This window comes from Falco punctatus (genome assembly GCF_963210335.1).
Source record: "Falco punctatus genome assembly, chromosome: Z".
Classification (NCBI taxonomy): Eukaryota; Metazoa; Chordata; class Aves; order Falconiformes; family Falconidae; genus Falco; species Falco punctatus.
The window spans coordinates 65822545-65834877 of NC_137586.1; positions in this window are offsets into that span (position 1 = coordinate 65822545).

A 12333-nucleotide genomic window follows, 5' to 3' on the forward strand; every position below is an offset into this window, starting at 1 on the left:
TAGTAGCAATCAGTGCAAGTGTCTTACAAAATCTGTGATGCTGATTGCTATTCTTCTGATACTCCTTTCTCTCATTTGGCATGTAAAAAACCAGAGATAATAAACACAATAATAATAAAATCTGGCATTCACCTGTCATTGTAGGAAAGCTGAATATGAGAAAGAAATTAGTACTGATTTATTTCCAAACAATAATGGCACAACTGTCTTCTTAAATAAAATTCAATGTATTTGCCTTCAGTATATATGTAGTCCTACTGAGCTGAAACCAGCAGTCTAGTTCCTATATGGTATATACATTGTGAAATCAGATGTATATATTAAGACTCAATGCCAAATTAAACTAAGCAATAATTATTAAGTTAGAAAAAGAACCTAAGCCTGTAAACAAATACTGGGGTCTCAAAGAGCTTTTCAAAAAGAAATAAATATGATGATATCATCAGGGTTTTATTCTGGTAGAACTGACATTCAAGAAAAGTTCTGTTTGTGCAGACAGGCTTGCCTTGCCGTTTTACCTCTTCATTAGCATTCTAAATGAAATTTATTAATTTAATTGCTTTTCCCACTTGGCCATATATTAGTGCTGCCTAAGGTCATCTTCCTATTCTGTTCCTGGATGCTGTTATTGCTTTTCCATTTATATAAGCACCTCCATGCATTGAGTCAAAGCCTTTGTATCCAGAGTATTTGAAGCCATGAAAAAATTCATATTTGGCTTCATTTTAGACTTATTTTTTTCTTTTAGATCTGCCCTAAATGAAGGCTGTTAGCAAAATGATGCACTCACCAAAGTTACTCCAAACCAAAATAAAAGTCATACTTTATTCCGTGACTGCTTAATGATAGCACTGACCCTTTGTAATTACCCCTTAGAGTACTTATTTCAATAAGGGAAGTTGGACCAAGGGAAGCAGAGATGTAAGAGTTATTTGCGTGTATTCTTTGAGACTCCCATATTCTGGACAGTCAGGTCATTCTACTGCCAGGTACTTATAATAACCAGCTCATTGCAGGTTTGTATGATACACATATGCTTTATAAGCAGACCTGTCTTCAGGACAGTGAACTACTGCGACATAAATAAGGACGATTTCAAAAATGTAACCAAAATTTAACGCACTAGAGACACCCAAAGAACTGTTTAATATAAAATTCTGCCTCCTGGAGCAGGTGTTGCTGGGCAGGAAATTATTCTCAATTGGTCTCTTCTTTCAAAAAGATTTGTTTTGTACAAAGTGAGCTGTCTCAAAGATGTTCCACCTCCTAAGAAATAATAATAATAAAAAAATAATAAAATAATAATTAAAAAAATCCCTGCTGCCTGGTCAGTTTTCTCAGAAGGCAAGGAAAAATGTTGAAACAAAGTTTTCTACATCCTGGACATAGCCATAGAAGTTGCGTATATTCTTTGCAAGAAATACTATCTCTTTAGTTAGAATCATAGAACCATAGAATCATTTAGGTTGGAAAAGACCTTTGATATCATCAGGCCCAACTGTTAATCCAGGACTGCCAAGTTCATCACTCAACCATCTCATTAAGCAGTTAACCTGTGCATTTTTTAAATACCTCCAGGGATGGTGATTCCACCACCTCCCTGGGCAGCCTGTTCCAATGCTTCAACAATCTTTCAGTGAAGAAATATTTTCTGAGTATTCAATCTAAACATCCCCTGGAGCAACTTGAGGCCATTCCCTCTTTTTCTAGTTGCTTGTTACCTGGGAGAACAGACTGACCCTCACCTGCCTACAGCCTCCTGACAGGGAGTTACAGAGAGAGATAAGGTCTCCCCTCGGCCTCCTCCCCTCCAGACCAAACACCCCCAGTTCCCTCAGCCGCTCCTCATCAGACCTGTGCCCCAGCCCCTTCCCCAGCCCCGCTGCCCGTCTCTGGACACGCTGCAGCCCCTCAATGTCCCTCTTGCAGAGAGGGGCCCAGACCTGAACACAGGGTTCGAGGGGTGGCCTCAGCAGTGCCCAGTGCAGGGGGACGGTCACTGCCCTGGTCCTGCTGGCCACACTGCTGGGGACACCAGCCAGGGTGCTGCTGGCCGCCTGGGCCCCCTGGGCACACTGCTGGCTCCTGCCCAGCCGGCCGTCACCCAGCACCCCCAGGCCCTTTCCCACCAGGCCCTTTCCAGCCGCTCTGCCCCAGCCTGTAGCGCTGCGTGGGGCTGGTGTGACCCACGGGCAGGACCCGGCACTGAGCCCTGCTGACCCTCACACCACTGGCCTGGGCCCATCGCTCCAGCCTGCCCAGGTCCCTCTGCAGAGCCTCCTGCCCTCAGGCAGGTCAGCACTCCTGCCCAAGTTCATATCATCTACGCACTCACTGAGGGTGCACTTGATCCCCTTGTCTAGATCATCAATAAGGATAATAAACAGAACTCGTCCCAGCACTGAACTGGGACCATCACTTGTGGCCGGCAGCCAGCTGGATGTAACCCCTTTTACTACTACTCTTTGGGCTCAGCCACCCAGCCAACCTTTTATCCAGCATAAAGCACATCTGCCCAGGCCCTGAGCAGCCCGTTTCTCCAGGAGAATGCTGTGGGAGATGGTGTCAAAGGCTTTACAAAGGTCCACATAGACAACATCCACAGCCTTTCCCTCATGCACTGAGCAGGTCACCTTGTCACAGAAGGACAGCAGGTTAAATAAGCAGGACCTGCCCTTCATAAACCCCTGCTGGCTGGGCCTTATCTGCTAGTTTTCCTGCATGTGCAGCATGATGGCACTCAAGATGATCTGCTCTAGAACCTTCCCTGGCACCAAGGCCAGACTGACAGGCTTGTAGTTTCTCTGGATCCTCTTTCCAAACCTTCCTGCGGGTGGGCGTCACATTGGCTGACCTCTAGTCTTCTGGGACCTCTCCAGTCCTTACAAGAAAGGCGTCTTCAGGAAAGTGTCCCTATTTTCAGGAAAATGTTTGGGCACTGACAAGAGACTCCATCCACCCGTATGTTGTACTTGCAGGGCCCACCCTTGGCAAATAATCTGGATAACACCACCTTAATTGTTAAGACAAGAACGTTAGCATAGTGTGCACGTGAATTGAATACATAAACTGAACATGTTAAATGGCAGGTAACTGTCAGCTGAATTAAACAGTAAGGAAGGAATTAGAGACTTTAGATGTGAAGAAGGAATCAGCCTGAAAAGACATATAAGAGTAGTAAGAATGTATATAACCATTGGGAGAGACCTTGGAGTGGAAATCGCAGCAATCAAAACTCCATATGTACCTAGACTTCATATACTGTCACACTTATACAAGGCGTTCTCCAGAGTGGAGTATTTCTATTAGATTACACCTCATTGTGTATTCTGGCTTCTGTCAATTCATTTTGAAGCAGCCACCTTCTATATCATGTATTCATCCATAAAGATACACATTATTCCTCAGACTCCACCAGAGAGGTTTATTTCTATGTCGATGGAAGACCCTAGTTACTATATGTGTAATTTTCAATAATGTCCTCATATTTATCATTCTGAAATGTTGTTAAATAATTTGCCTTTGCCTAAAGCTTTGTTTGTCCCAAATGATTTATGGGTTTCTCTGAAGTTCTTGAATTCTGGTATGTGCGACATAGGAAAACATGTTCTGGACAAACTGGATACGGATTTAGAGGCACAGAAATCTTTTGTATATGGAATAATAGATCTCATTGTGGATTTGAATTTCTGTTACCCTCTGAAAAGTTACTGAAAGTCCTGTTTAAGACATGTCCTTTCTGTATTTGTAATTGCCAGATATCAGAAAGTTACACTTTCTGGACCGATTCTTGACCTTTAAAATTCAGTTTCTGGTTTTAGTCCAGATGCTGCAGGAATTATGTTAGTCATGTTTAATTGTTAAAAGAACAATATTTGTCCATATAGAGTCTCTCTCGTTTTCTATTTTTTTTTTTTGTTCTTTCTTCTTTTATATTTTTAACATAATCAGACCATTCTTTGAATATCTGGCCAGAATCAACCATATTGTCTCTGCAGGAGATGAAATGAGTAGTAGTGACATTCCTGTAGTGATACCAATATTGTATGAGGCAGGTACTCCAGAGGATCATTCCTTACAAAGAGTAATATGAAAACTAGTGCACTTGCAGTAAACCAGATGCTTTGCAGCTACTTCTTAGAAGATCCAAAGTAACTTTTATTTTGGGAAGACGCAAATCAATGGTAGTTTTAAAGAAGGATCTAAGAGAATGTGCTGTTACTTTGGGACTCAGCTGCCATTATTCTCCTGGGCTTATTGAAGGCTCAGGGGAGACCTCTGCCCACAGTTTAGAAACTAGGGTTGTGAAAGTCTGTGGGGAAAAAAAAAGGCAGAGGTGTGTGATCTTCCAAGGAACTCTAAACTCAGCAGACACTATTCTTTCCATTGGATCCTAAGGCATCCAGTAATTTAGGGGCCTGGTAACATAGCTATTCACTAGTAGATAATAGCACAGACTTCCAAGCAGCAGAACACTGATCTGGGGAAAAATAACTTGATTAAAGGCCTGTCAAGCAAATAACTTGTCAGTCTCTGTGCTGGCTTTAAAGGATGTTTCAGTACCTACATAAGACCTAGCATTTTTTCATTTACACTGGAAGTGAAATTTTCTTTATCTGTTCAAAAAATAAATATCATATGTTTATTTTATTTGGCACTTACAATAACTTAACAGTGCTTGTGCAGTGCTAAAAAATGTCTGAGTGATTTGCATATGTCATTAGCTCACTAACCCCATTCCTCCAAAAAGCATTCTTACCAAAGAAATAACTATTATGGATTCCAAGGACTAATTACCAAGGGATTCAGTGCTCCACAGTTATAATAAGACTCAACTCTAACTGATATTGAACATATTCTGTCTTCAGCTGATCATGATTTATATACAAGCACTCGCTGAGAAGTATTTATTTCTGGAACTGCAGTCTCATGAAGACTTAATAAACAACCTTAGCAGCATTCCTAGATTGGATATTGGAAATGGACAAAAAAAAATTTCTTATATATTCTAAAGGAAAGTCATCCTAAATTTTGCACTCTACAATATTATTGATTCATTAATGTTGCCTGAGGAATACTCCTTTCTGCGGTGTGTACCATGTCTAATACTTGATTCCAATACTTGTTGTCATTCTATTCTTCAGCAAGATATTAAACAAAATGAATTGCCCTTGGCAAGATGACAATGAAGATAAACATCAAAACTGCTTCAACCAAAACTAAAACCAAAAGTATCTAAACATGCAAGTTCTGTGTCTGCAATCTTTGTGGCTCCAAACAATATGTTATCTAAAAATTTCAAATATCACAGTTGTACTTTTTTGCAACATCTACTCCAGTACAAAATATGTTCATTTAAATATACATTTATATAAAAAGATTAAATAGCAGTGTAACAAAAACTGGCATGATATTATCTTGGTGGCCAGCTTTTAATAGGGAAGTAGATGATTCAAAATGGTTGAGCAAGTAAAACTTATTTTGGTTTAAAAGAGAAAATAAAATGAAAAATGGATAAATGCAAAAAAAAAATTAAAAAATACTAATGATAAAAAAAATCTGAGCTCTGATTTATACCAAAGCAAAAATAACAGACAAGACTTCATGTGAATAAAACTGGCCACTCACATTAGCTGATGTAAGTGATCTTTGTACCTGAGAACCTAAGATTTCAGCAAAATAAAACACTTTCAATATATTTGTACCAGAACATTAAAGGAGATTCCAGATATCAGAATAAATAGTAGTTTAAAAAAGCATTATATTTAAATCCCTAATAGTTAAAATGACAATTACAGCAACAACAATATTAATATTATTATTATCATTAATAATAATAATAATAATGACACCACCACCACCATCCCACACATCCCTCCGGTAAAAAAAATGTTTCTATGAAGACAAAGCTGTACATGAAGACACAGCAGGAGACCAGCAGGTGATGTCTATAGTCTTTATCCTTCTATATCTATGTAATAAGTACACTTTTATCAAAGACATGAGCCCAGAGGCTACAAGAACAGAATGTATTACCTCTGCAGTTCATGCATTTGAAACTGCCTATGTTCTTTTTGTTTCTGCCTGGAGCCCCAATCTTTCTGTCCTTAGAGACATCATTAAATTGCATTTCCTGTTTCAATCAAAATTAAAATATTATCCCTCAAGCATTATACCAATGCCCATTTCATACTAATGGGGCTTTGAAAAAATTTAAGACATCCTTTTGCTTAGAAATATTCATAAATTACATGTTCTGAATAAATACATCTGTGTGTGTCTCTGCTTTGTCAGTACGGTCCCCCTAGAAGAAAAATTAACTAGTTGCTAGGGTAAGTTCTAGAAAGAAGACCTATTAAATATTAGTGCAGAAAAGCAGAGATGGTAAGCTAGCAGTATTTGTTGGAATCTAATGGATACAAGAAGCATAAAGTTACTATCTTCTGTTTATCTGGTTAAAGTAAACTTCCTTTTAGCATCAGTGTGGTTTCTGATCACAGCAAGTATGATGGGACAATTACAATAAATTATTTTTTTCCACTATGTCTTACAGAAGTCCTGGTAAAATCTGGTTTTTCTTAAATCACCTTTACTGTTTATGCCCAGTGAATATAGCCATACATTAATGAACTATTTTTAAATGTGACCATGAATATTGGTCAAAACTTATTTCAGTGATCTCCCTGAATAAAGAAGGATTCATCTTATGTAGCTTCAGTTAACTTAAGGTTAAATGTCTAATCTAAATCAGCTTCCCACCTGCTTGTGCTTCATGCCAGTGGAAGGAGGTTTATCCAGAATGTACTTCTAATTCTCATGTATCTCAATTAATGAGAAAGAAATATTATTTGTTCTCAGCCCTTTCCCCACTCACCTCACTGAAAACCTTCCAGGAAGTAATGGTCCTGGTTCTTCTTTAATTCAGAAATTACCCTACAAGTAAGTTGCCAAACAGACATTAATTACAGCATGTGCTGTTGACTAAGACAAAAAAATAGTGGTGAGGAGAGAAGGTCTCATTTTCATTTAAGTAAATTATTTTGCATTATGCTGTCAACAAAAAGCAGAATGAAAGTGAGAACAAATTCTCTTTATACCTGTGGCAGGACATACGTATTTTCACTCTGCTATATACCTAGTTTAACTGGAAGTCGTAACTGAGTCTCAAGCAATTTCATTTTCTTCTGCCCTTCATAATGATTTTGTCCACACAGATGACCATCTACTCTCATATGCAGATGGGCTGAGCACAAATGAATTAGAAGCGCATTCAGATAATGTGTTCAAAGGGGTTCTGTGCTTGCCTATATGACAGACTTTTTTGGTCTCAAATGTTCATTCAGCAAAACAGGCAATGCTCAATGTTTGCAAATTTCACATTCTTTCAAGCTTTTCTACAGTGTTCTGATTACAACTTTTATATATTTTATAAAATATGACAACCAAAGATTTTCTGCTTGAGTCATCCCTCTGTGTCAGGTAGTCTCTTTGGTAATACGTGTGCAGTAATGAGCACAACATGGCTCTCTTAAAACCTGACAAGTACATCAATAGTATAACTTTCACATTTACTTTTGGGTTCTCACCCACCTTTACTTGTTACTTGCTCCCAGTTGCTTACTAAGTTAGTAATATTTACATTCCCAGCCTCATATCCCATTTATAAAAAAGATCATCTAGGTCACTCTCCTGCCTCTGTGCTTGAACAGCTGTGCATAAATCTTTCCTGTCAGATTACTATATGCTTCAAGACCTCTGAAGATGAAGACTGTGAGACATATTCCAATGCTTTTCTGTCCTGAGCTTTCTCCTGATAACCAGATTGAACAAGTCTTCATGCCATTTGGCAATTACTTCTTGTTATCTTCAGTTTCACAGAGCTGCTGCTTATAGTAAACTGAACTGGTTGTCTTCACAAAGTACGTGGTTAAAGACTGCTGAGGGAATGCAGGCAGTAAAGAAGAAGCAGAGGAGATGTGCATTTTGTAAAGGAGATCCTTGAATGAGTAGAGACCTGGTGTGAAACCAAGGAGGTGTCTGTGGACATTCTCCAGATCTAGGTCAAAGAGGGCGCAACCCTGATGATGTTGTGAGGGATCTCTGTTACAGCCCACCTAAGATGACATCTTTGAGGCTGCCTACAGACAATCAACAGGAATCCCCTGAGCACAACCACTGGTCCATATGGATGATTTTGACCACCTGGACATCTGCTGAATAGGCAACATAATTTTTAAAGTCACTTGAGAAGTGTCTAGAGGGCACTGTTTACGATTTCCTAATGCAAATGCCAGAAAGGCCAGCCAAGGAATTACTCTATTTAATCTGCTGCTTAGTGAGGAAGAAATGGCTGTGACTGTGATCACAGATGGCAGTTAGTGTTGCAGTGACTGGGAGAAAACAGACTGAGATTTGGAGAAAGGCTGAAAAGGTAAACTGTGGATAGTAGAATACTGCTGGGTTAATCCCCTTGGAATCTCTTCAAAGGGGCACCCAGAATAGCCAGCTGACTTTTAAAGAAAACAGTTGTAGCTCAGGAGCAAACCATCCCTTTATGCAGAAAACACGGGAATTTAAACCAAAGGCCAGAGCTAGGCAGAGAACATCTTAAAGAAATGCCAGAAGAAATCATGCAGGAAGTGAAAGCAAGGACAAGAAATAAAGGAAGACTATGAAGGCATTATTCCTCCTTAAGGATAAAAATCACAAAGACCAAACCCTGATTAGGACTAAAATTTTAGGGACATAAAAGGTATCAAGAAGGGTTGTTACAAGTATGCTAGTATCAGAAGGACGTTCAGTAAAAATAAGTGCTACTGAATGGGAAAGACAATTTACTGACAGAAGACATGGAAAAACCTGAATTATTTAATGCCGGCTTCACCTCAGTCTTTGCAAGCAAAGTCTACTTTTTAACTTCTGCATGTATCAGCCTGGTTTTAGAAAGAGGCAGATAGGAGATCAACAAGTTAGGGACAACTTAAAGAAGCTGGACTGAAGTACACTAGATCAAATTCACCTGAAGGTGTTGAAGGACCTGGCTGAGGTGAGCATAAGGCTACTATCATCTATTAAACCCACAGTAATCAAGAAAGGTCCTTAATAACAGAAAAAGGCAAATATTACATTCACCTTAAGAAGAAAGGGAGATCAGGAGAACTCTATAACCAGGCAGCCTCACCTTAGATACTGGAAAGATCACAGATGGCATTCATTTGGAATTCAATTCCAAACACATGGAGGACAAGGCACTGACCAGGATCAGTACACACAGATTTACCAATGTCAAGTCATGCTGCACCAGCCTTAATGACTTCCATGATGACACATGGGATCACTTCTAATGTTCGTTCTTCAGGGATCTGGATGATGACACAGAATGCAAACCTGACAAATTCGTGGATGTTTTGTTGAGAGGAGTGACTGACATAATGAATGGTGAAAATTCAAGCCAGCAGGATCTTTGGAAATTTATGGATTGTGCTGAAAGAAGCCTCGGAAAGTATAACAGGCAGAAGGGCCAAGCTCTGCATCTGGGTGGAATAGCTATGGCTGATGACGGTTGACTAGCTGAGGTGCAGCCAGGCTGAAAGGGCTTGAGGGTGATAGTTGACTATGACACCAACAACATGCTTTTGCTCTGAGCAAGACAAATTTTGCAGAATGCTCAGCAAAGGACTACAATGGGCCTAAAGCACGTGACTGGCATGGAGAGGCCGAGTGAGTGGAGTTGTTTTTAGTCTGGCAAAGTTAAAGCTAAGGGCCATACTTGAAGTACAGTTGCAAAAATAGCAAAGCTCTTTGCAGCAATAGCAGACCATATAAAAGGAATTAAACTAAGAACAGTGGCCTTGAAGTGCGAGCTGGGCAGATCAGGTCGTACATGTGGTAAAATTTCTTCACAGTGCAGGACTACACCAGGATATCCATAGAAAGTGTGGACACCATCAGAGAAGGTTATGAAGACAAAGCTTTTGTTGATCACCTCCAAAGGGAAGCTGGGAAAGATTATCCAGAAATCCCTTCTAATCAGCATTTTTATCAGTCCATGGATTCTGTGTGGACATAGCTACCCTAAATAGAGCAGTTTTAGACTATGAATGCAGAGTGATATATGTTTTATATTTTACCATTTATTAACTCACAGTTTGCAGGCCTCAAATACTGGGAGCCTAATACTCTGTGCAACATTTCCTGCTACTTTTCTCTATGTCATGATTTAGTTCTTTTAGCTATGGGTCTTATAAAGCATCTTCAGTTCATCTGTGACTGCATCTTTCCAAAACAAACAGAATTTTCCTACCTTTTTTCTTTTTACTTTTTATGAAGATCTCCCTTTTACTGCTCTACATTTTATCATTCTGTGTTTACTCTCCTTTCTGCTTACAATAAAAAAAGATGCAAAAATTTTAAATCTTCATTAGAATCTTGTTTCAAAGTGAGCTGAGATCCTGTATACTGTCAAGAAAGAAAAAATTTTGCAAACTAGAAACAGATTAGTTATATAGTGTTGATTTCATTCAGTTCAATTCATTCCATTCAAAACATCATATTGTTAGTTCAAATGGAACAAAGCCATAACCAGGCATATGGAAACACTTCTCATCCATTCCCAAGATATTCTAAATTAACTTTTTCTTAGAAAAGTCTGTTTAAATAGTCTACAGCAAAGGCAGTGCCTTAAGTTAGGTTTTCCACAGAAATAAAGAGTATTTACTTTTCCATAAGATAAAATCAGTCCAAGCTACATTAAACTAAGTCTGTTAACACAAGACCAATCGGCAATATATGCTTCTCAAAGAAAAGAACAAGGCGTATGATCAACAGTCAAAAAAATCCCAACAGATGAATCAAGTTATTTTTATAATGTCACAGATGACAACTGTAGTTTGAAAACAGTGGAATGAACAAACCGGAGGCCTCTGTTAGCAATATGAAAGCAGATAGCCTTACAGAAGAACTGGAAAAGAAGCAAGCATTTTTTCTAAGAATAGAAAAATGAAAAGCAGTTTTAGAACAAAATGTATTGTCTTATTTCAGCAATACCTACTCAAGATTCTTGTATGATATGCACAAGAATAGTCAGTATTTTTCTCTCTATAAAAAATCTTATAACTATTTTTGCACAACCTATTAATTATTGCAAAATCTCAATAAATGGAAACAAATACTAGGCCAAATCAAATAAATCCTGCTACATCCCACATTACATACAGAATTCGGTTGATTTTAAAATCTTACCAGGTTTAGCCATTCAAAACTAGTTGCAAAAGTTTTAAATTCCATTCTTCTGGTAAGTTTCATTTTATTTGTGAATAACTAACAAAATAAAGTGTCTAAAGAAAGTTTTCACTATAAATAATAGAGATCTGCCATATGCCCAACTGCTGTCAGTTTGGTGTAAGCATATAAAAACTCTCTAGTTATTCAAATGCAGGCAATTCAAAGGGAGTTTGTCCAGTCAAGGTGGGTCTCACTGTAAGTTCCTCATTCTGATAATTCAGATGGTTTCCATTCACAGCTTATAATGCAACTGCATTTATCAGTACAGTATATTTATTTGACTGATAAAATTAAGGAAATAAATAACACACACACACTTACTTTAAAGAAACATAATTTGTGATAATCAATAGATTGTAAGTTATGTTAATAAGGGAACATTTTATTTTGTAAAGCACATGTCTCTGCTTGCCATCATTCTTCTTAATTACTACATATTGCCTATTTAAACCTCAGTACCAGTATCAATGCAACAGGTTAATGAACCAATACATAGGTGAATGTTTAATCATGACATAACATTCAGAATACCTCCCTTACCTGTCTTAAGACTTCTTTTTTTGTTGTGCTTTCCATACTAATGCTTGATAGTTTTGTCAGTTTGTTTGGACTAATACCAGTGTGTTTATAAAATACAGAGTAAACATTACAAAACCAGAATTTCCTAACAAAGGGTTTCAGCTTATGTAAATGGCATACAATAATAAAAAATGTGCATGTAGAAATCCATCTTCATGACACCGATGGGTCATGGTTGAGCCAAAAATGGGATCATTTCATTTAGTAGCCCTCAATAACTATTTTTGCTTTGCTTCTCACAGTCTCTCTTGAGTCCCATAAACTTTCAGCATATGCAATGTATTAAGTGAAAGAATTCCACACATTTTCCCCACATTGCTTTTTTGTAGGTTTTGAGCTTGGAAACAGCTAGCTTTGATTTTCCATACTACTGCACACGTGATGCCAATCATTATCAGTCTCTATTGTATTTCCCTTTCACACCTCTCTTTTGAGCAGAATCACTGCCTGCTGCCACTCCTCAGACAGAAT